The sequence below is a fragment of the Piliocolobus tephrosceles genome, chromosome 13, assembly GCF_002776525.5.
Source record: "Piliocolobus tephrosceles isolate RC106 chromosome 13, ASM277652v3, whole genome shotgun sequence".
NCBI lineage: Eukaryota > Metazoa > Chordata > Mammalia > Primates > Cercopithecidae > Piliocolobus > Piliocolobus tephrosceles.
Window position 1 is genome coordinate 112,113,484 of NC_045446.1, and position 21,305 is coordinate 112,134,788.

Genomic DNA, 21,305 nt, shown 5'->3' on the forward strand with positions numbered 1-21,305 from the left:
AGATCAAACAAAAGAAAGATTGTCAGAATTTAAAGAAAATCTTTTGAAATAACACAAACAAGAAATAAAGGAAAAAGAATGAGAAAAAGCCTTTGTGACATTTGGTATAACATAAAGCAACTAAATATTCAAATTATCAGTATCTCCAAGGGTGAAGAGAAAGTGAAAGGACTAGAAAAACCTATTTAAGAAAATAGTAGATGAAAACTTCCCAAGTTATCAAGAGATTTAGACATCCAAATACAAGAGGCTCAGCAAGCCCCAGGCAGATAAAATGCAAAAAGGTCTTCTCCATGGCACATTATAGTAAAAATGTCTAAAGCCAAAGATAAAAAGTGAATCTTAAAAACAGCAAGAGAAAAGCACCTAATCACCTGTAAAGGAAACTTCATCAAACTAACAACAGATTTCTCAACAGAAACCTTACAGACCAGAAAAGAATGGGATAATATATTCAAAGTGCTGAAGGGAAAAAAAAAAAAAAAAAAAGCACTATCAACCAAGAATACTATGTCCTGCAAAATTATCCTTCACAAATGAATAACAAATAAAGTCTTTCCAAGATAAGCAAATGGCGAAGGAATTCATTATCACTAGGCCAGTCCTACAAGAAATGCTCACAGGAGTCTTCAACCTGGGCATTAAAGAATGAGATTTACCATCATGAAAACACATAGGACTATAAAACTCACTGGTAAAGTAATCACACAAAGGAAGAACAAAAATGATTTAAATGGTACCACTATAGATATCCACCAAACTATGACAAACAACTAAAAAATGAAAAGAATAAAATGTAAACAACCAGAAAACAGTAAACAGTATGACAAGAGCAAAGCCTCACATATCAATAATAACCTTGAACATAAATGAATTAAATTATCCACTTAAAAAATACAGAGAGGATAAATAGATTTTTAAAAAATTCCAACTATATGCTGCTTTTAAGAAACTCACCTTACCAGTAAAGACACATATTAACTGAAAGTAAAAGAATGGAAAAAGCTATTCCATGTAAATGGAAACCAAAAGTGAGCAGGAGCAGCTATACATGTATTAAATAAAACAGAATTTAAGTCACAAACAGAAAAAAAAAATAAAAAAAATAAAACAAAGAAGGTCATTATATAATGAACAAGGGATCAATTGAACAAAAGCATACAGCAATTCTAAATACAGATGCAGCCAACACTGCAGTACCCACATTCATAAAGCAAATATTACTAGATCTAAAGAGATAGATGTGCTTCAATACAATAGTAGTGGGGGACTTCAACACCCCACTCTCAGACAAATCATCTAGAAAGAAAATCAACAGAAAAACATTGGATTGAAACTGGGCTTACAACCAAATGGACCCTACAGACATTGACAGAACATTCAATGCAACAACCTCAGAATATACATTCTTTTAATTAGCACATGAAACATTCTATAGGATAGACCATACGATAGGCTACAAAATAAGGTTCAACACATTTAAATAACTTAAAATCATATCAAGTATTTTCTCCAAACAAAATGGAATGGAATAAAACTAGAAATCATTACCAAAAGAAACTCTAGAAACTATACAAATACATGGAAATTACATAATATGCTCCTGAATGACCACTGGGTCAACAAATAAATTAAGATGAAAGTTTTAAAATTTATGAAACCTGAAACACAATATACCAAAACTTGTGGGATACAGCAAAAGCAGTGCTAACCAGGAAGTTTATAGCAATAAATACCTACCTCAAAAAAGTAGAAAAATTACAAATTAACAATTTAACAATGCATCTAAAGGAACTAGAAAAGCAAGATAAAATCAAGCCCAAAATTAGCAGAAGAAATAATAAAAATCAGAGCAGAGCAGAACTAAATGAAATAGAAATATTACAACATGCAAAAGATCAACAAAACAAGAAATTGGTTCCTTGAAACAATAATCAAAACTGATAAACTGCTAGCTAGACTAACCAAGAAAACAAGAGGAAGAGGCAATAAATAAAATCAGAAATGAAAAAGAAGACATTACAAGTGATACCAAAGAAATACAAAGGATCATCCAGAGACTATTATGAACAACTATACACTGACAAACTGGAAAATCTAGAGGAAACAGAGAAATTTTGGAAAAATACCATCTACCAGGATTAAATCAAGAAGAATAGAAATTTTGAACAGAGCAGTAAGTAAAGAGTGAATCTGGAATAAAAAACCTCTTAACAAAGAAAAGCTCAGGGCTAGATGGATTCATAACCAAATTCTAACACATGTATAAACAAGAATGAATACCAATCTTGAAACTATTCCAAAAAATCAAAGACGAGAGAATTCTAACTCATTCTATGAGGCCAGCGCAACCCTGATACCAAAACAAAGACACAACCAAAAAAAGAAAACTAAGGCCAATATATCTGATAAACAAACACAAAAACCCTCAACGAAATACTAGCAAGACAAATCCAACAAAACATCAACAAGATAATACACCATGATCAAGTGGGATTTATGCCAGGGATGTAAGGATGCTTCAACATATGCAAATCAACAAATGTAGCACATCTTATCAACAAAATGAAAGATAAAAAAACACATTATTGTCTCAATGGGTGCAAAAAAAGCATTTGAAAAAATTTCACATTCTTTAATGATAAAAACTCTCAATAAACTAAGTATATAAGAAACATACCTCAAAATAATAAAGGCCATATACAACAAACCCATAACTAACATCATACTGAATGGAGAAATTAGCCTTTCCTCTAAGAACTGGAACAAGACAAGGATGCCCACTCTAACCACTCCTATTCCTAGAAGTCCTAACCAGAGCAATCAGGCAAAAGAAACAAAAGGCATCAAACTTGTAAAAGAAGAAGTCAAATTGTCTTTCTTTACTAATAATATGATCTTATATCTAGAAAAGTCTACAGACTCCACTAAAAAACTCTTAGATTTTATAAATGAATTCAATAAATTTGCAGGACATAAAATCAACATACAAAAATCAGTAGCATTTTAATACACTAGTAATGATCTAGTCAAGAAAGAAATCAAAAAAGCAATCCCATTTACAATGGCTATAAAAAAATAAATACCTAGGAATAAAGTTAACCAAGAAAATGAAATATCTCTACAAAGGAAACTACAAAACGCTGATGAAAGAAATTAAAGATGACACAAATGGAAAAAATCCCAAGCTTATGAATCAGAAGAATATCATTAAAATGACAATATTGTCCAAGACAATTTTCAGATTCAGTGTAATCCCTATCAAAATAACATTATTCTTTACAAAAGGAGAAAAGAAAATCTAAAATTTACATGGAACCAGGAAAGAGCCTGAATAGCCAAAGCAGTACTTGGTGAGAGGTGAGGTGGGGACCTAAGCTGGAGGCATCACATTACCTGACTTCAAAATATATTACAAAGCTATAGTAACCAAAACAGCAGAGCATTGATATAAAAATATATAAACCAAAGAAGCAGAAGAAACCCATATTAAAGCCACATATGTACAGCAAACTGATTCTCTACAAAACCAGCAGGAACTTATATTGGGGAAAGGACACCCTCATCAACAAATGGTTCTAGGAAAATTGGATAGCCACATGCAAAAGAATGAAACTGGACCTCTATCTCTCACCATATACAAAAGTCAACTCAAAATGGATTAAATACTTAATTGTAAGACCTGTGGCCATAAAAATACTAGAAGAAAACATAAGAAAAACTCCTCTGGACATTTTCTAGGCAAAGAATTTATGAATAAGACCTCAAAAGCACAGGCAACAAAAGCAAAAGAAGACAAATGGGTCTTAGTTATACCACAAAGATTCTGGATAGCAAACAAAATAAGACTGAAGAGACAACATATTGAATGGTAGAAAATGTTTGAAAACTATTAATGTAACAAAGGACTAATATCCAGAATATATAAGGAACTTAAACAACTCAACAGGAAAACAAAAAAAATAATAATAATCCCATTTAAAAGTGGGCAAAGAAGATGAATAGACCTTTCTTAAAATAAGACATACATCCATTTACTGTAGGGGGAAAAAAAAAAACAAAAAACCGTACAAGTGGCTAACAGTTATATGAAAAAATGCTCAACATCAGTAACAATCAGAGAAATGCAAATCAAAACCACAATGAAATGTCATCTTATCCCAGAATGGCCATTGTTAAAAAGAAACAGATAAAAAAAGAGCAAATGTTGGCAAGGATGCAGAGAAAAGGAAAGCTTATACACTGTTGGTGGGAATGTAAACTAGTAAAGCTACTATAAAAAATAGTATGGATATTTCTCAAAGAATTAAAATTGAATTACCATTCAATCCAACAACTGGGTGTCTATCCCAGGGGAAAAAAGTCAGTATATCCAAGGGATACCTGCGCTTACATGTTTATTACAGCACTATTTACAATAGCCAATATATAAAATGAACCCAAGTGTCCATCGATGGATGCGTGCATAAAGAAAGTGTAGTATATATACACAACAGAATACTATTTGGCCGTAAAAAAAAAAGAATTCATGTCATTGCAACTACATAGAATGGAGATCATTATCTTAAGTGAAATATGCCAGGCACAAAAGGCAAATATCACATGTTCTAACTCGTATGTGAGAGCTAAAAAAAATTGATCACGTGCAGGTACAGAGTGGAAAGATAGAAAACTGAGACTACGAAGGTAACTAAAGGAGGGAGAGAGTAAAGCGTGTTAAAGAATATAAGCATACAGTTAAACAGAAGGAATAAATTCAATGTTTGATAGCAGAGTGGGGTGAGTATACAAAAATATATTGTATTTGGGTGATGGACATTCTAAATACCCTGACATGATCACTACACATCATATATATATAACAAAATTTTGCATGTATCCCATAAATGTATACAAATTTTTAAATACTTTTTAAAAAGGAAACAAAAAGGCAAGATGGTAAATTTAAACCCCAAAGAGTATACACTACAATAAAATGTTAATACTGGAATATGAGTATAGACATATGGATAACTGTAAAATTATTTCTACTTTACTGTATATTTTAAATTTCCATAATAAAATGTTGGAAAAATGCATTTCAACCAGAAAAAAAAATATTTATATTGTATGACTAAATTCACACAAAGTTTAACAGGCAAAAATAATCTTTACATAAGGTGGTCAGAATAGTTGTTACCCTTAGGAATGTGGTCTGGGAGAGTGCTTCATAAAGTGTTTTTGGGGTGCTAGAAATGTTCTATATCTTGATCTGAGTGATGCTTACGTGTGTGTGTGTGTGTAAAATTTATTATTAGATTTTACACTTTACAGTATGTGAGTTATTCCGTACTTTTGAAAAATCCTACTAGGTAAGTCCAGAGGTCATTCATTGATGATATTTAAAACCCGTTATTTTTCCTTACTTACAGAAATATGTAGGAGAAAGCACATTCTTTGCTCGGTTTATTATGAGAATAAAATCAAATCTGAGTAATTTAGTGACAGGTTGGATTTCATATTTTAGAGTGTTTGGGGTCTAAGTTATTCAGAATCTCTTAGTTTCACAGTTTCAAGCTGGCACAGGATGGTTTCAGCACCATCAGAATTCAGATTTCTGTACTTGGCACCTTTATACTTATCTCACTCCTGGACATCTCCACTCGAACGCGTCACCATCACATCAAAAATCTTAAGTTTACAAGTGAGCCTATTATCTCAAAGTACTCTCTCTTCTCTCCCTAAATTCCTTTTCCTTGTTCTATTTTTATCAAATAACCTCTACTCATTATTACCCTCTTGAAAACTCATCTTTGAGCTTCTCCTGTCTCTAACTCACCAAGAATTTTTTATGCTGTCTTTTTAACATTTCTCACATGTATCCTTCTGGCCATGATCCTATCAGCTTATTGGAATAAATTCCTAACTAGTATTCTGGCTCCAGTTTCACTCCTTGGCTATCACAGCACCACCAGATAAACCTTCCCTCCGTGTTCACGGCACTCCCCTACTGCACACGTTTCAGTAGGTCACCATTCTTGGTAGGATAAAATTCAAATTTCTTAATATAACATTCAAGGCCTTCTGTGCTGTCCCGATCTGCTTTTCTAACCTAATCTCCCAATTGTCCCTAACATGTACCTGGCACTCCACCAGTATATTAATTAAAGGTACAATGCATAATTCTCTCTGAAGACTTGTTTATTCTTAAAGACAAATGTAAACCTTCACTCCCTGAGATATTTCTGCAGAAACAACTTTCTCTTTGAAATGCTTTTGTAGTTCTTTGTATCACTTACCTGGCAGGTAACTCTAGACAGCATTTCTATGTTCTTCAACTTTTTTACTGTCCACATTTTATGTCTTTAAACCTGGAGGACGCGCTTTGAAGACAAGAGCCATGTTGGGATTTTGAGTGCATATGAGATAAATCTGAGGATATTTTGCAAGAAGATTAGTTCCCACAAGGCACTGCAACTGTGAAATGGAAGAATGATTGAAGTCATCTGTGCATCTGTAGGCCACAGCTGATATTTTGTAAATTAAATAAATAAATAGAAGAACTCACCTGTGCAGACGCAGGAACGCTTAATTCACAATTGCTTCTCCAAATTACCTCTAAAACTGTTATGTGTCTACTCCTTTAATGTTAGGATGTGATATTGTCATTGTATTTTTAAAATTTAAATAAAAGAAGTCATCTTTTATTTATTTAAATAAAAGACTCAGAAAAGCTTAATTCACAATTGCATCTCCAAATTATCTCTAGAACTGTTATGTGGCTGTTCCTTTAATGTTAGGATATAATGTTGTCATTGTTCAGATGACGCATTGTTCACTCAGCCAGGTTATCTTGACTCAATTGAAAGTTAGAGTTAAGAAACCTGGGTTCCTTCCTGTTTTCTAGAACCACCTGGCTGTGTAATCTTGGATCAATTCCTCTCAACCTCGTCTTTTATACAGACAAAACAAGAAGTTTAAATTAGATGAGCCCTAAATCTCTCCTAATTCTAAAATTATACTGGTATTTATCTTCTGTTTATTTTGTGAACTTCATATTATCCTCACTTCAGCAAAAGTTAGGGTTAAGCAAAGAAGCTTACATTTTTTGAGCACCTATACTATCTTTGCCATAGTACCTGAAATAACTTTCGTTATATAGACTCTGAGTGTTTGAGTGATTTGTGTAAGTTCCCACAGCCATCAAGTGACAGAATAAACTTTTGATTCTCAGAATTTCCAAATTGATTAAATCCAAAGCCAAGTCTTTTTCTACTACTCAAGAGGCTCAGGTAAGATCTGCTAAAAAGAAGAACTAACAAACAAATTAATAAATTTGAAACATTGGCCAAGAATAAATGTTGGCATATATTTATATTACATTTAAGTAATAATTTTGCTATATAATGTCCTTATTAGAATCCATGCCAATATTAGAATTATAATAGTTTACATTTGTACAAACTTTTATAATCTACCTACAGTATCTCATGACCCTCATACCTTTTAAGTGGGTGCAACAGGCATTATCACCATTATGTAAGAGAAGAAACCAAGACCTGGAGAAGTTAAGCAACTTTCCCTAAACACAAGGTAGCTAGTGTAGAGATAGCATAGTAGAGTGGTTAAAGGACTGGGTTTTGAAATTCTACAGACCTGAAATCAAATACCAGTTCACTCTCTTCTTACCTGTGTAACATCACGAGTTGCTTAACTTCTTATCTGGGAAATGGGGTGGCAGAAGTGCCTGCCTCATGGAATTTTTATGAAGAATGTATGAGGAAATATAAGGCATTGAGTACAATGTCTAGTCTACAGTAACAAATATTAACTCTTAACAACGGTAGAACCCCCCACTTCTAAATCAAAATCTCATGTTCTCTCCACTGCACTTCATGACCTTTTAATACTTCCAAAAAAAAAATCTCCTTTGAATAAGAGGTAAGTCATAGTTTTATCATCAACTCAGTACTATAATAAGGTGCATAAATAGCACACCAAAGAAGGTATTAATGACTTACCTTCAATAAAAGGTTGAGTTATTTTCCAGAAGTGATGGTGGCTGATTTGCTTTAAGCCATTCGACGCTCTTATCCAATCCCCAAATGACCAATTATTGCACCTGCAAGATGACGCCTCCAGTTGTATTTCTTTCCTAATTGTGAATCCGAGTTTTTCTCCAGATAAAGATAACTAGCCTGTAAGGGGACAGAGCCCAGGAATCTAGCCTCATTAGCACGAAATGCTAAACAATTGATTCAACAATTCTAGGCCCATCAGCATGTAGTCACATGTACCAAATTTACTTTTTTTTTTTTTTTTTTTTTTTTTTTTGAGACGGAGTCTCGCTCTGTCGCCCAGGCTGGAGTGCAGTGGCTGGATCTCAGCTCACTGCAAGCTCCGCCTCCCGGGTTTACGCCATTCTCCTGCCTCAGCCTCCTGAGTAGCTGGGACTACAGGCGCCCACCACCTCGCCCGGCTAGTTTTTTGTATTTTTAGTAGAGATGGGGTTTCACCGTGTTAGCCAGGATGGTCTCGAACTCCTGACCTCGTGATCCACCCGTCTCGGCCTCCCAAAGTGCTGGGATTACAGGCTTGAGCCACCGCGCCCGGCCCAAATTTACTTTTTTATCATGAATGAAAGATCCTCAGTCTTGATCAAGAATTAATTAAGCTCTATTTTTATTATGTTCTGTAATAGAAACTGGAAAGAAATTTTAGAATGGTGGTACCATTTTTTTCTTTTTATATCACATGCAGCCACTGTAATACCTGGAGTTTCAAAATGAGAGTGTTTATATAGTAACTCTCATTGGTTGTGAGCATGCTGGCAGTGGATCAAAACCCCAGCCAAGTTTTGCAGCCGTAATTTTATTTTGATTTTAATTAGTATCAATTAGGGCTAAAAAAATAGACAGTCTGGATAAACAATGTGCAGTTGGCTTTAACAAGTAAATTAGATATTTTGCAGAAAGGAAAAGGGGGAAAAATCAAGGGAAACTTACTTTCTTCTTTCCAACCCTCTCCTCCCCCATTGCTGTTGCTGCAGGCAACTCAGCCTTTCAGAATGCTATCTATGTTAGTATTTCAGAGAGACCCCTATGTGGTTAGGGGTGTCAAAGTTGGAAAATTCATATATCTCTGATTGATGCTAATGGGGCTTATATATTGTCTAGCATTGGATACCTACGTCACATATGAACATTCTTTTCCCTCTGAATTTTTCAAGGTTTGTAATCCAGAACCCACTGAGAAATTCCCTTTTCCCTTTCTCTTTCTGCATCTTCACATCCAGGCCCAGATTATCTTGTGAATAAGAAACTCTATAATTGTCATGAAAGGCATCCGGTAGTATGCTGATACATGTTTAACAGCTGTCTTAAAAAAGTATGATCTATAAATACATAGATTTTAAAAAGTATGCATATATTTTGTAAACTGTTGGTAATTGCATAGTTCTTAACCACTTGCTCTCAAACCAGTAAACTGTGTCTTCTTACTGAATAAGCTGGTAGGCACTCACACCAACACGTAGGGAATCTTATGTGTGCAGAAAATCAGGCTGCTGTGGCTATGCAGAAAATGTTGTATGGGCTTAGAAAAGAGAGTGGGCAAGTAATTTCTCCATCTATAGAAAAGGAATCTAAACTAGCCATCATCCCTTTCAGGTCTAACTTTCTGTGCTTCATTCCATGTAAAAAAGACCCTTGAATTTGGTCATTTGTCACAGTAATTATTTTGGTTTGGTTCTTTTTTATATAATTTCAAGTTTTATTTTAGATTTGGGGGTATATATGCAGGTTTGTTACATGAGTATATTGTGTGACACTGAGGTGTGAAGCACTATTGATCCTGTCACCCAGAAACTGAGCATAGTACCCAATAGGTAGATTTTTGGCCCTTGTCCCCGTCCATCTTTCCTCCATCTAGTACTCCTCAGCATCTATGTTCCCATCCTTATGTCCATGTGTACCCAATGCTTATCTCTCACATATGACTAAGAACAGAAACACATAGGTATTTATGTTAATTAAAATATTACTAATACTAAGGATATGTAATATATAATTTACAAATAATAATAGAATATGTAATACTGTTTATTAGAAAGCTCCTGAAGCCAATTAGTTCTTGATGTGATTTCCTTCATTGTTTTTTGCCAAACTCCTTTATCCATAGCTGTTACAAGCTCTCTATTCCTAACTCCAGATATCTTTGCATGTCCTTGTTAGTGTGCCTCTCTGTATGACACTGAGCCATTTTTGGAGCTTGTCATATATGCAATTAAGTTAGTGCAGGTGACCATAGTGTAACTATGATATGGGGAACAGGTTATTTGCTGCTTGCTGGAAATGGTGCTAATGTTTAGCCCTGAGCTCCTCAGGTACAGCACAACTCATTGCATGCCTGCCTTCCATGTGGGCCTATCATGTTGCCTTGTTGCCTTGACTAGCCAATTTCAAGCTACCAATGTGATGTCTCTGAATGTAGAGTAATGAATAGTGCACCATTAAATCGTATTTCAATTTTGTAAATACAGTTGACATAAATAACCTCAAAAGCATAGGTAATAAAATGTTGTAAAATAATTAAGAAGTGATGAACATTTATTATTTTTGTTTTAACATAATCATTAAATTGTAAGTTTACCATTGGGTACACATGGACATAAAGACGAGAACAACAAACAATGGAGAATTCAAGAGGAGATAAGAAAAGAGAGAAGGAAACAAGGGTTGAAAAACTGCCTACTGGGTGCTATGCTCCCTCCCTGGGTGACAGGTTCAGTACCCTGGGTGACAGGTTCAGTAGTACTCCAAACTGCAGCATCAGGCAATACACCTTTGTAACAAATCTGCACATGCATCCCCAGAATCTAGGGTTTGAAAAGGAAAAAAAAATCAATTAAAAATGTTTAAAATTGTAAGTTAATTTAATTTTTTTGTTATTTGATTTTGAGACTGAGTTTCACTCCGGTTGCCCAGGCCGGAGTGCAATGGTATAATATCGGCTCACTGCAATCTCTGCCTGCCAGGTTCAAGCAACTCTCCTGCCTCAGCCTCCTGAGTAGCTAGGATTACAGGCGCACATGACCACACCCGGCTAATTTTTTGTATTTTTAGTAGAGACCGGGTTTCCCCATGTTGGCCAGGCTGGTCTCAAACTCCTGACCTCAGGTGATCCACCTACTTCCACCTCCCAAAGTGCTGGGATTACAGGTGTAAGCCACCATGCCCCACCTTAAAAATTAAAAAATTTAATTTTTAAGAATAATAATGTTTAGCAACCAAAAGGCAAAATTCTTGAAAATGTAATAGCCATCTCTTACAAACCAATATGAGCCAGTCCCAGCACATGGCTGAGTACATCTCAGCTTGGTAAGTGCCTATTCACTTCTGAATAACAATGCAGGTCTTCAAGAGATCTTAAAATGAGGTAGTGAGGAAATAGCCTCTACAGAAACTGAAGGGGCCAGTCTTGCCCTTTCATATAGACCATTTGACATCACCACATCACCAAATATCTCCTATCACTCAAGTTTTTGTCTAGTGGATCTTCTGTAGATATGAACTTCCGGACTCAATGTTTCATACATTGTTGAGACCATTTAATCAGAAACAGAACAAGAGTCCAGATCAAAATAGATAAATATAGGCAACATTTCCAAATGTGGAACTGGCAAAGGAATAGTTCTTCAGCCTACAATATTCTCTATAGCTTTAAGCAAAGTTAGGTCCTAACCCATGGTTTCCAGAACAAAACCAATGACTTCTTAGCTGATTTGCCTCAATTCATGGATTGACTTGCCTCTTGTGAAAGTGTTTCTTTTTAGAGCCTTATGTCTTTCTGGGGGTTATTTGGCTTTGAGAAAAGGAAATCATGGGAAATCTGGAATCCTAATTAGTGATGATCAGATAACATTCACTCACATCGTCTTCACCTCCTTAAAGCCAGCCTTTCAATCAGACATCAATTCTCAGGCCTCCTCCTCCTGGATCCAGTTATCAGTACTGCACTAGAAAAGCCTTCCCTGGACATCGACTTCTTACTTTTTTTCATTTAAAAAAAGAAAAAATAAAAAATGCAAACAAAACCCTTGTAATTTAAACTTCCTGGTTTCCAAAATCATACTGTATTCTCTACATGGAAATCCATAATCAAATGTCAAATATATATATATATATATGTATGTGTGTATGTACAGCTTTGTAATACATATAGATTATATGCAGTATGTACATATAATTTTTATTCATTCACTTTTGCAGATCAAAGTGTTTTTAAGCCAAGCTGCCTTTTCTATGCTCATGTGGCTAAGCAGGGTTAGGGTGCATTTTTAGCTATGCAGTCTTGTTTCTACTAAAATTTTTTTTTTTTACTTTTCTATTTTGTATATCCCTCATCTTCTTTGTGAGGGTATAGCTATGCAGTCTTGAATCACTTCAGCCAGAGAAATCTTCTCGATGAATGGTTCTCAACACATTAGACTTACATAAAGAACTTTTTTAAAATCAGAAGCCCAGATCATACCTCAGTCTAATTAAATCTCTGTAGTTTTTAAAGCTCTCCAGATGATTCCAATGTAAAGTCAAAATTGAGAACCTTTCACCTAGTCAATCAATAAGCCAGTACTGATAGTTTAGTGTGTGTCCTCTTTCACCCTTTTGGCTATACTCATACAATCATACAAAAAAAAATATTCAAACTATAGAGTTTTGATTAATTAAAACATGACATATTATTATGCATAGTACTCAGCACCTTGCTGTTTTAACCCAACAATTTACCATAGCTATCCCTCCAAGTCAACACATATAGTTCTAAATCATAGAACAATTTTGTTAGAAGAGTAGCATACTAAAAATAGTATTTTCAGATTAACAATCTGGTGGCACTATATAGAAAGAATTAGAGATCAAAGGGGCTAGAGATTTCCTAGTGGAAAGCTAACAAAATAGTTAAGAGATGAGAGCCAAGGTCTCAAACAAGAGAGGTGGCAATGGCACTGGAAAAGGATGCAGCAATAGAAGAATTATCAGGAAGAACGAACCATTGCCCTTAGTAATTGACTGCACTAGAGGACAGGGAAGGGGGAAGAATTAAAGGTAGTTCCAGCATTTTATCGTGGAAGCCTAAAAGAATAATTCAATTGAAAAATCATTATGAGAGCAAGTTAAATGAGGAAGAAATGATTGGTTCCATTTTATACAATCCTCATAGCCTGCCCTAGCTGCACCCCACAGCAGCAAAAACCAATTCCTTGTAATACATTTCTTAGCATTTCTCCTGCTGGTTCTGTTTGTCTGGCTGAACCCTGACTGATATGATAGCCTCTAATTATACAGTAAAATGAACAGCAAGAAAGGAAAGAGAAATAAAAGAAGAAATAAGTGGCTAGATGCAGTGGCTCATGCCTGTAATCCCGGCGCTTAGAGAGGCCAAGGCGGGTGGATTACTTGAGGCCAGGAGTTCGAGACCAGCCTGGGCAACAATGATGAAACCCTATCTATAATTTTTTTTAAATACAAAAATTAGTCAGGCATGGTGGCACATAGCTGTAATCCCAGCTACTCAGGAGGCTAAGGCATAAGAACTGCTTGAATCTGAAAGGTGGTGGTTGCAGTGAGCCAAAATCATGCCACTACACTCCAGCCTGGGTGATGAAGTGAGACCCTGTCTCAAAAAAAAGGAGGAAGGAGAGATGAAAGAAAGGACTGGGAACTGAGAAGAATGCAGTTGTTTGAAACAGCCACTGGGAGATTCCTCAATAAATCAAATCAATTAGCTGTGCAGTAATCTTGTCTCCCCCATTATATGATTATTCTGGTAGAGGTTAAGCCTGCATATTCCATATTCATTTTAAAATCTTGCATTATACCTGGCACGTTGTCCCTGGATCAGTATATATTTGTACTTCACTGATTCTTTCCTTATAAACCTGTGAATACATTTTCTTTTTTTTTTTTTTTTTTGAAACGGAGTCTTGCTTTGTCGCCCAGGCTGGGGTGCAGTGGCCGGATCTCAGCTCACTGCAAGCTCCGCCTCCCGGGTTCACGCCATTCTCCTGCCTCAGCCTCCCGAGTAGCTGGGACTACAGGCGCCCACCACCACGCCCGGCTAGTTTTTTGTATTTTTTAGTAGAGACGGGGTTTCACCGTGTTAGCCAGGATGGTCTCGATCTCCTGACCTCACAATCCGCCCGTCTCGGCCTCCCAAAGTGCTGGGATTACAGGCTTGAGCCACCACGCCCGGCCTACATTTTCTTATCTTTGCCCTCCTAACCAAACTTTTAAGTAATATCTAAGATTTAATGACATCAGTTACATGTCTTCTATTGTCACAGATGGGAGAATCCTCTGGTCTTCTCCAGTTGGTTCAGAGCTCTCATTTAAAAAAAAGAAACATAAAGAGAGAGAGAGAAGAGGCAGGGGGACAGGGGAAATTATTTACTGAGTGACCCAAGTACCCCACAATAGAATTCATAGGACTTTTGTAAAATTGGCATCTTGATGCTTGACTACATAGTAGCTACAGCCGTGACAATATAATCAAGGTATTGCCCACAACAGACCTATCTGTGCACAATCACCATCTGTCATTTTTCTGACATGGATAATGAAGGAAATCTTGTCTATAATTCAATAGACAAATAAAAATTGTCATAGACAAGTATTGATTTTGTTTTACCAATACACTTATTCATTTCTTCTGGTCATGGCAATTCACAGGGGTGGATACAAGACTTCAGCTAAGCCATAATATCTCATCTCTTTGTACAAGGATAGAATCTAGGACTAAACTGGCCAATCAGAATTCCATGGAATTGTCTTCTCTGGAGTTCAGAGAGAGAAAAATTATTTCCTTTTTTTCCTACACAGTGGTAAGGCTGTGAACCCAGAGCTACAGGCTGCCATGCACCATCCACATGAGGCAGTCTGCCTACAACAGAAGAGAATTAGCCACTGTCAAGAAAAACAGACCAGGGAGGAAGGAGGCATATCATCAGCACTGCAACCTTCTTTCAATTGTCTCCTGCTGCGTTCTGTTTCTCTTGATTATGTTAACGAATAGAGGCCCCTTTCTGTTTAAACTGGGTCAAGTTGACCTTTTGTTACTTGCCCTCAAAAGTCTTAATTAATACAAATCATAATCAAGGAGAAAAATCCCAAATATTAGAGCTGCATAAATGCTACTGAAAAGCAAGTTCTACCATGGAGTCAAGCTTGTAAACAGGAAATGAAACTGGGAGTCAGGCACCAAGGAGATAAGGAAAAGGTCAAGGATCAGTGTGCAAGTCATGTTGTGCTGGTTCTTAAGATTTTGTCTCTTAGCTTCAAACCTACGCTTCTAGGAAACACACTGACATGAAGAGAAGGACTTAGTCTTGGAAGGATTCATCATCTGCTGACTAAAGAGCCCTTGGGTCCTGAATAACTAGCAGTGATACCCAGGTAGTACACCATGGGCCTTGGGTGAGACTCTGAGACTTGCTGGCTTCAGGTGAGACCCAGCACATTCCCAGCTTCGGTGGCTATGGTGAGAGACTCCTTCTGCTTGGGAAAAACAGAGGCAAAAGTAACGGAGACTTTGTCTTGCACCTTAGGTACCAGCTTGCCCACAGTGGGGTAGAGCACCAAGCAGGTCCTTGGGGTTTCCAAGTCCAGACTTAGGCTCCTGGACAGCATTTCTGGACCTTCCCTGGCCAGAGGCAACCCACTGCCCTGAAGGGGAGTCCCAGGTCTCACAGCATTTACCACAAGCTGATAAAGAGTCCTTGGGCTTTAAGTGAACATTGGCAGAGGTCTGGCAGAATTCCCCATGGGCCAGTAGTGGCGGTGGTCACCAGGAGAGGTCCCTCAGCCTATGGAAAGGGGAAAGAAGAATGGAAAGGACTTGTAGTTGGAGGGCCAGCTTAGCCACAGTAGAATAGAATGCTGAGTAGATGTCTAAGGTTTTTGACTCTAATCTCTGGCACCCAGACAGCATCTCTGGACCCACCAGGAGCCTGGGGGAGCGCAGTGCCCTAAATAGAAAGACATAAACCTAGCTAGCTTCCCCCTTGCTGATTGTTCACTCAAGGGCCTTAAGTGAACATAGGCAGTAGACAGATAGTGGTTACAGCAGGCCACAGGCAAGACACAGTGCTATACTAGCTTCATTTCTGATTCAGCATAGTCCCAGTGGTGGTGGCCACAGTGTACTTGTATCAGTCCGCCCCCAGCTCCAGATAGCACAAAGAGAGAGACATCGTTTTTTCAGGAGAAAGTAAGAGAAAAGAACAAGAGTCTGCTTGGTAGTTCAGAGAATTCTTCCAGATCTTATCCAAGACTACTAAGGCTGTACCTCTATGAGTCTACGAGAACCATAGCATTATTGGGCTCAGGGCCCAAGTCCTTTCAAATACCTGGAAAGCCTTCTCAAGAAAGATGGGCACCAAAAAAAACTCAGACTGCAAAGACTACAATAAATATCTAACTCTTCAATGCCCAGATACAGATGAACATCTGCAAATATCAAGACTATCCAGGAAAGCATGAAATCACGAAATGAAATAAATAAGGCACCAGGAGCCAATTCAAAAGAAACAGAGATGTGTGACCTTTCAGATAATTCAAAATAGCTATTTTGAGGAAACTCAAAGAAATTCAAGACAACACAGAGAAGGAATTCAGATTTCTATCAGACAAATTTAACAGATATTGAAATAATTTAAGAGACACAAGCAGGAGTGCTAGAGTTGAAGACACAAGTAACATACTGAAAAATGCAACCAAGTCTCTTAGTAGCAGAATTGATCAAGCAGAAGAAAGAACTAGTGAGCTTCAAGACAGGCTATTTGAAAATACACCAACGAGACTAAAGAAAAAAGAGTAAACTACAACGAAGCATGCCTACAAGATCTGCAAAATAGCCTCAAAAGTGCAAATATAAGAGTTATTGGTCTTATGGAGGAGGTAAGGAAAGAGATAGTGATAGAAAGTTTATTCAAAGGATAACATCAGAGAACTTCCCAAACCTAAGGAAAGATAAACATTCAAGTACAAGAATGTGATAGAGCACCAAGAAGATTTAACATAAAGAAGATCACCTCAAGGCATTTAATAAGCAAACTCCCAAAGGTCAAAGATAAAGAAACTATCCTAAAAGCAACAAGAGAAAAGAAACAAATAAAATGCAATGGAGCTCCAATACATCCGGCAGCAGATTTTCAGTGAAAACCTTACAAGATAGGAAAGAGTAGCATGACATATTTAAAGTGCTGAAGGGAAAAAAACTATTACCCTAGAATAGTATATCTGATGAAAATATTCTTCAAGTATGAAGAAATAAAGACTGTCCCAAACAAAGAAGAGCTGAGGAATTTCATGAACAACATATCTGTCATACAAGAAATGCTAAAGAAAATTATTTAATTTGAAAGAAAAGGACACTAATGACCAATAAGAAATCATCTGAAGGTACAAAATAAACTGGTAACAGTAAGCACACAGAAAAACACAGAATTTAACACTGTAATTTTGATATGTAAACTAATCTTATTTAAGTAGAAAGACTAAATGATGAACCAATTGAAAAATAATAACTACCACTTGTCAAGACATAGACAGTACAACAAGACATAAAAAGAGACAACAAAAAGTTAAAAAGTGGGGAAAATGTGTTAAAGAAGTATAGAGTTTTTATTGGTTTTCTTTTTGCTTGTTTGTTTGTTTTTGCAATCAATGTTAAGTTGTCATCAGTTCAAAATAATGGGTTATAAGACAGCATTTGCAAGCTTAACAGTAACCTGGAATTGAAAACATACAATGGATACAAAAAAAGAACAGCAAGAAATGAAGTCATACCACCAGAGAAAATCATCTTCACTTAAAGGAAGACAGAAAGAAGGGAAAGAAGGAAGAGAAGACCACAAAACAACTAGAAAACAAAAAACACAGTGAATAAAGTAAGTCCTTACTTATCAATAATAATGTTGAATGTAAATGGACTAAACACTCCAATCAAAAGACATAGAGCAGCTGAATGGATTAAAAATACAAGACCCAATGATCTGTTGCTTAGAAGAAGCTTCAACTATAAAGATACACATAGACTGAAAGCAAAGCAAGGAAAAAAGATATTCCATGTCAATGGAAACCAAAAAAGAGGAGGATTAGCTACACTTATATCAGACAAAATAGATTTTAAGACAAAAACTGAAAGAAGAGACAAAGAAGGTCATTATAAAATCTTAAAGGGTCAATTCAGCAGCAGGATGTAATGATGATAAACATATACACACCCAATGCTGGAGCACTCAGATATATAAAGCAATTATTAGAGCTAAAGAGCGAGATAGACCTCAATACAATAATAGATGGAGACTTCAACACCTTACTTTCATCATTGGACAGATCTTTCAGACAGAAAATCAGCAAACAAACACTGGACTTAATCTGCATTATAGACCATATGAACTCAATAGATATATACAAAACATTTCATCCAGTGGCTGCAGAATAGACATTCTTCTCCTCAGCACATGAATCGTTCTCAAGGATAGACCATAAAACACAATTCTTAAAACAAAACAATTCTTAAAACATTCAAAAGGATTAAAATAATATCAAGCATCTTCTCCAAACACAATGGAATAAAACTTGAAATCAATAACAGAGGAAACTTTGTAAACTATACAAACACAAACATTAAATTATATGCTCCTAAATAACTAGTGACTCAATGAAGAAATTAAGAAGAAAGTTGAAAAATATTTTGAAAAAAATAAATAATGAAAACACAACATACCAAAAACTATGGGATACAGAGAAAGCAGTACTAAGAGGCAAATTTATAACTATAAGCACCTACATCAAAAAAGAAGAAAAACTTCAAATAAACAACCTAGTGAGGCATCTTAAAGAATTAGAAAAGCAAGAGCAAACCAAACCCCAAATTAGTAGAAGAAAAAAATAATAAAGATCAGAGCAGAAATAAATAAAATTGAAATGAAGAAAACAATACAAAAGATTAATGAAACAAAAAGTTTATTGAAAAGATAAATAAAAGTAACAAAACTCTGGCTAGACTAAGAAGAAAAGAGAGAAGATTCAAATAAATAAAATCAGAAATGGAAAACGAGAAATTACAACTGATACCACAGAAATTCAGAGGATCATTAGTGGCTACTACAAGCAGCTATATGCCAATAAATTGGAAAATCTAAAGGAAATGGAAAAGTTCCTAGACACATAAAACCTACCAAGATTGAACCATGAGGAAATCCAAAACCTGAACAGATGAATAAAATGTAATAAGATTGAAGCTGTAATAAAACATCTCCCAGTAAAGAAAAGCCTGGACCTGATTGCTTCGCTGCTGAATTCTACTAAACATTTAAAGAACTAATATCAGTCCTACTCAAACTAGAAAAATATCCTCTGTTTGTAGAAGTAGGGGATACTTCTAAACTCATTCTACAAAGCCAGTATTATCCTGATACCAAACACAAAGATACATCAAACAAAGAAAACTAGAGGCAAATATCTCTAATGAATATTGATGCAAAAATCCTCAACAAAATAATAGTGAACCAAATTCAACAATACATTAAAAAGATCACTCATCATGACCAAGTGGGATTTATTCCAGGAATGCAAGGATGCTTCAACATACACAAATCGATCAATGCAATATATAATATCAACAGAATGAAAGACAAAAAACATATGATCAATAACATAGATGGAACTGGAGATCAGGATACCAAACGAAATAAGCCAGGCACAGAAAGGTAAACATCACCTTTCTTGTGGAATCTGAAAATCAAAAATGAATTGAACTCATGGACGTAGAGAGTAGAAAGATGGTTACTAGAGGCTGGGAAGGGTAGTGCAGGGTGGGAAGGGAAAGCAGAGATGCTTAATGGGTACAAAAAAAAAAGCAGAAAGAATCAATGAGGCTTAGTATTTGATAGCACAACAGGGTGATTATAGTCAATAATAACTTAATTATACATTTTAAAATAACTAAATAGCATAATTGGATTTTTATAACACAAGGGATAAATGCTTGAGGGGATAGATACTCCATTTTCCATGATGTGATTATTACACATTGCATGCCTGTATCAAAACATCTCATGTACCCCATAAATATATACACCTACTATGTTACTACAGACAAAAAAAAAAGATAATTTCACCTGATTCTGGAAAAGCATTGGATAAAATTCAACATTCTTTCATAATAAAATCCATTAAAAAGTGGGTATAGAAGGAATATACCTCAACATAATAAAAGCCATAGTATGACAGACCCATATCTAGTGTCATACTAAATGGGGGAAAACTGAAAGCGTTTTCTCTAAGATCTGAAACACAACAAGGATGCCTACTTTTACCACTGTTATTCAATATAGTACTGGAAGTCCTAGATAGAGCAATCAGACAAGAGGAAGAAATAAAAGGCATCCAAAATGGAAAAGAAGAAGTCAAATTAGCCTTTTCTGCAGATGACATGATCTTATGTTTTGGAAAACCAAAAGACTCCCACCCAAAAAAACTATTAAAACTAATTTTAAAAATTCAGTAAAGTTGCAGGATACAAAATCAACACACAAAAACCAGTAGCATTTCTACATACCAACAATGAACAATCTGTAAATCAAGAAAGTGATTCCATTTAAATAGCTACAAATAAAGCTAAATTCCTAGGAATTAACCAAAGAAGTGAAAGATCTCTCAATGAAAACTACAAAACACTGATGAAAGGAACTGAAGAGGACACAATAAATGGAAAGATATTCCATATTCATGTATTGGTAGAATTAACATCGTTAAAATGTTCATACTGCCCAAACAAATCTACAGATTCAATGCAATCCCTATCAAAATATCAATGACATTTTTCACATTCTTCACAGAAATTTAAAAAAAAAAAATCTGAAAATGTATATGGAACTACAAAAGACTCAGAATAGCCAAAGCTATCTTGAGCAAAAAGAATAAAACTGGAGGACTCACATTACCTGACTTGAACCTACATTACGGAGCTATAGAAACCAAAACAGCATGGTACTGGCATGAAAACAGATACATAGACCAATGGAACAGGAGAGAGAACCCAGGAACAAATCTATACACCTACAGTGAACTCATTTTTGACAAAGGTGCCAAGAACATACAGTGGGGAAAAGACTCTCTTTAATAAATGGTGCTGGGAAAACTGGAAATTCATATACAGAAGAATGAAACTAGACTCCTATCTTTCAGCATATACAAAAATTAAATCAAAATGGATTAAAAACTTAAATGTAAGTCCTCAAACTATGAAACCACTACAAA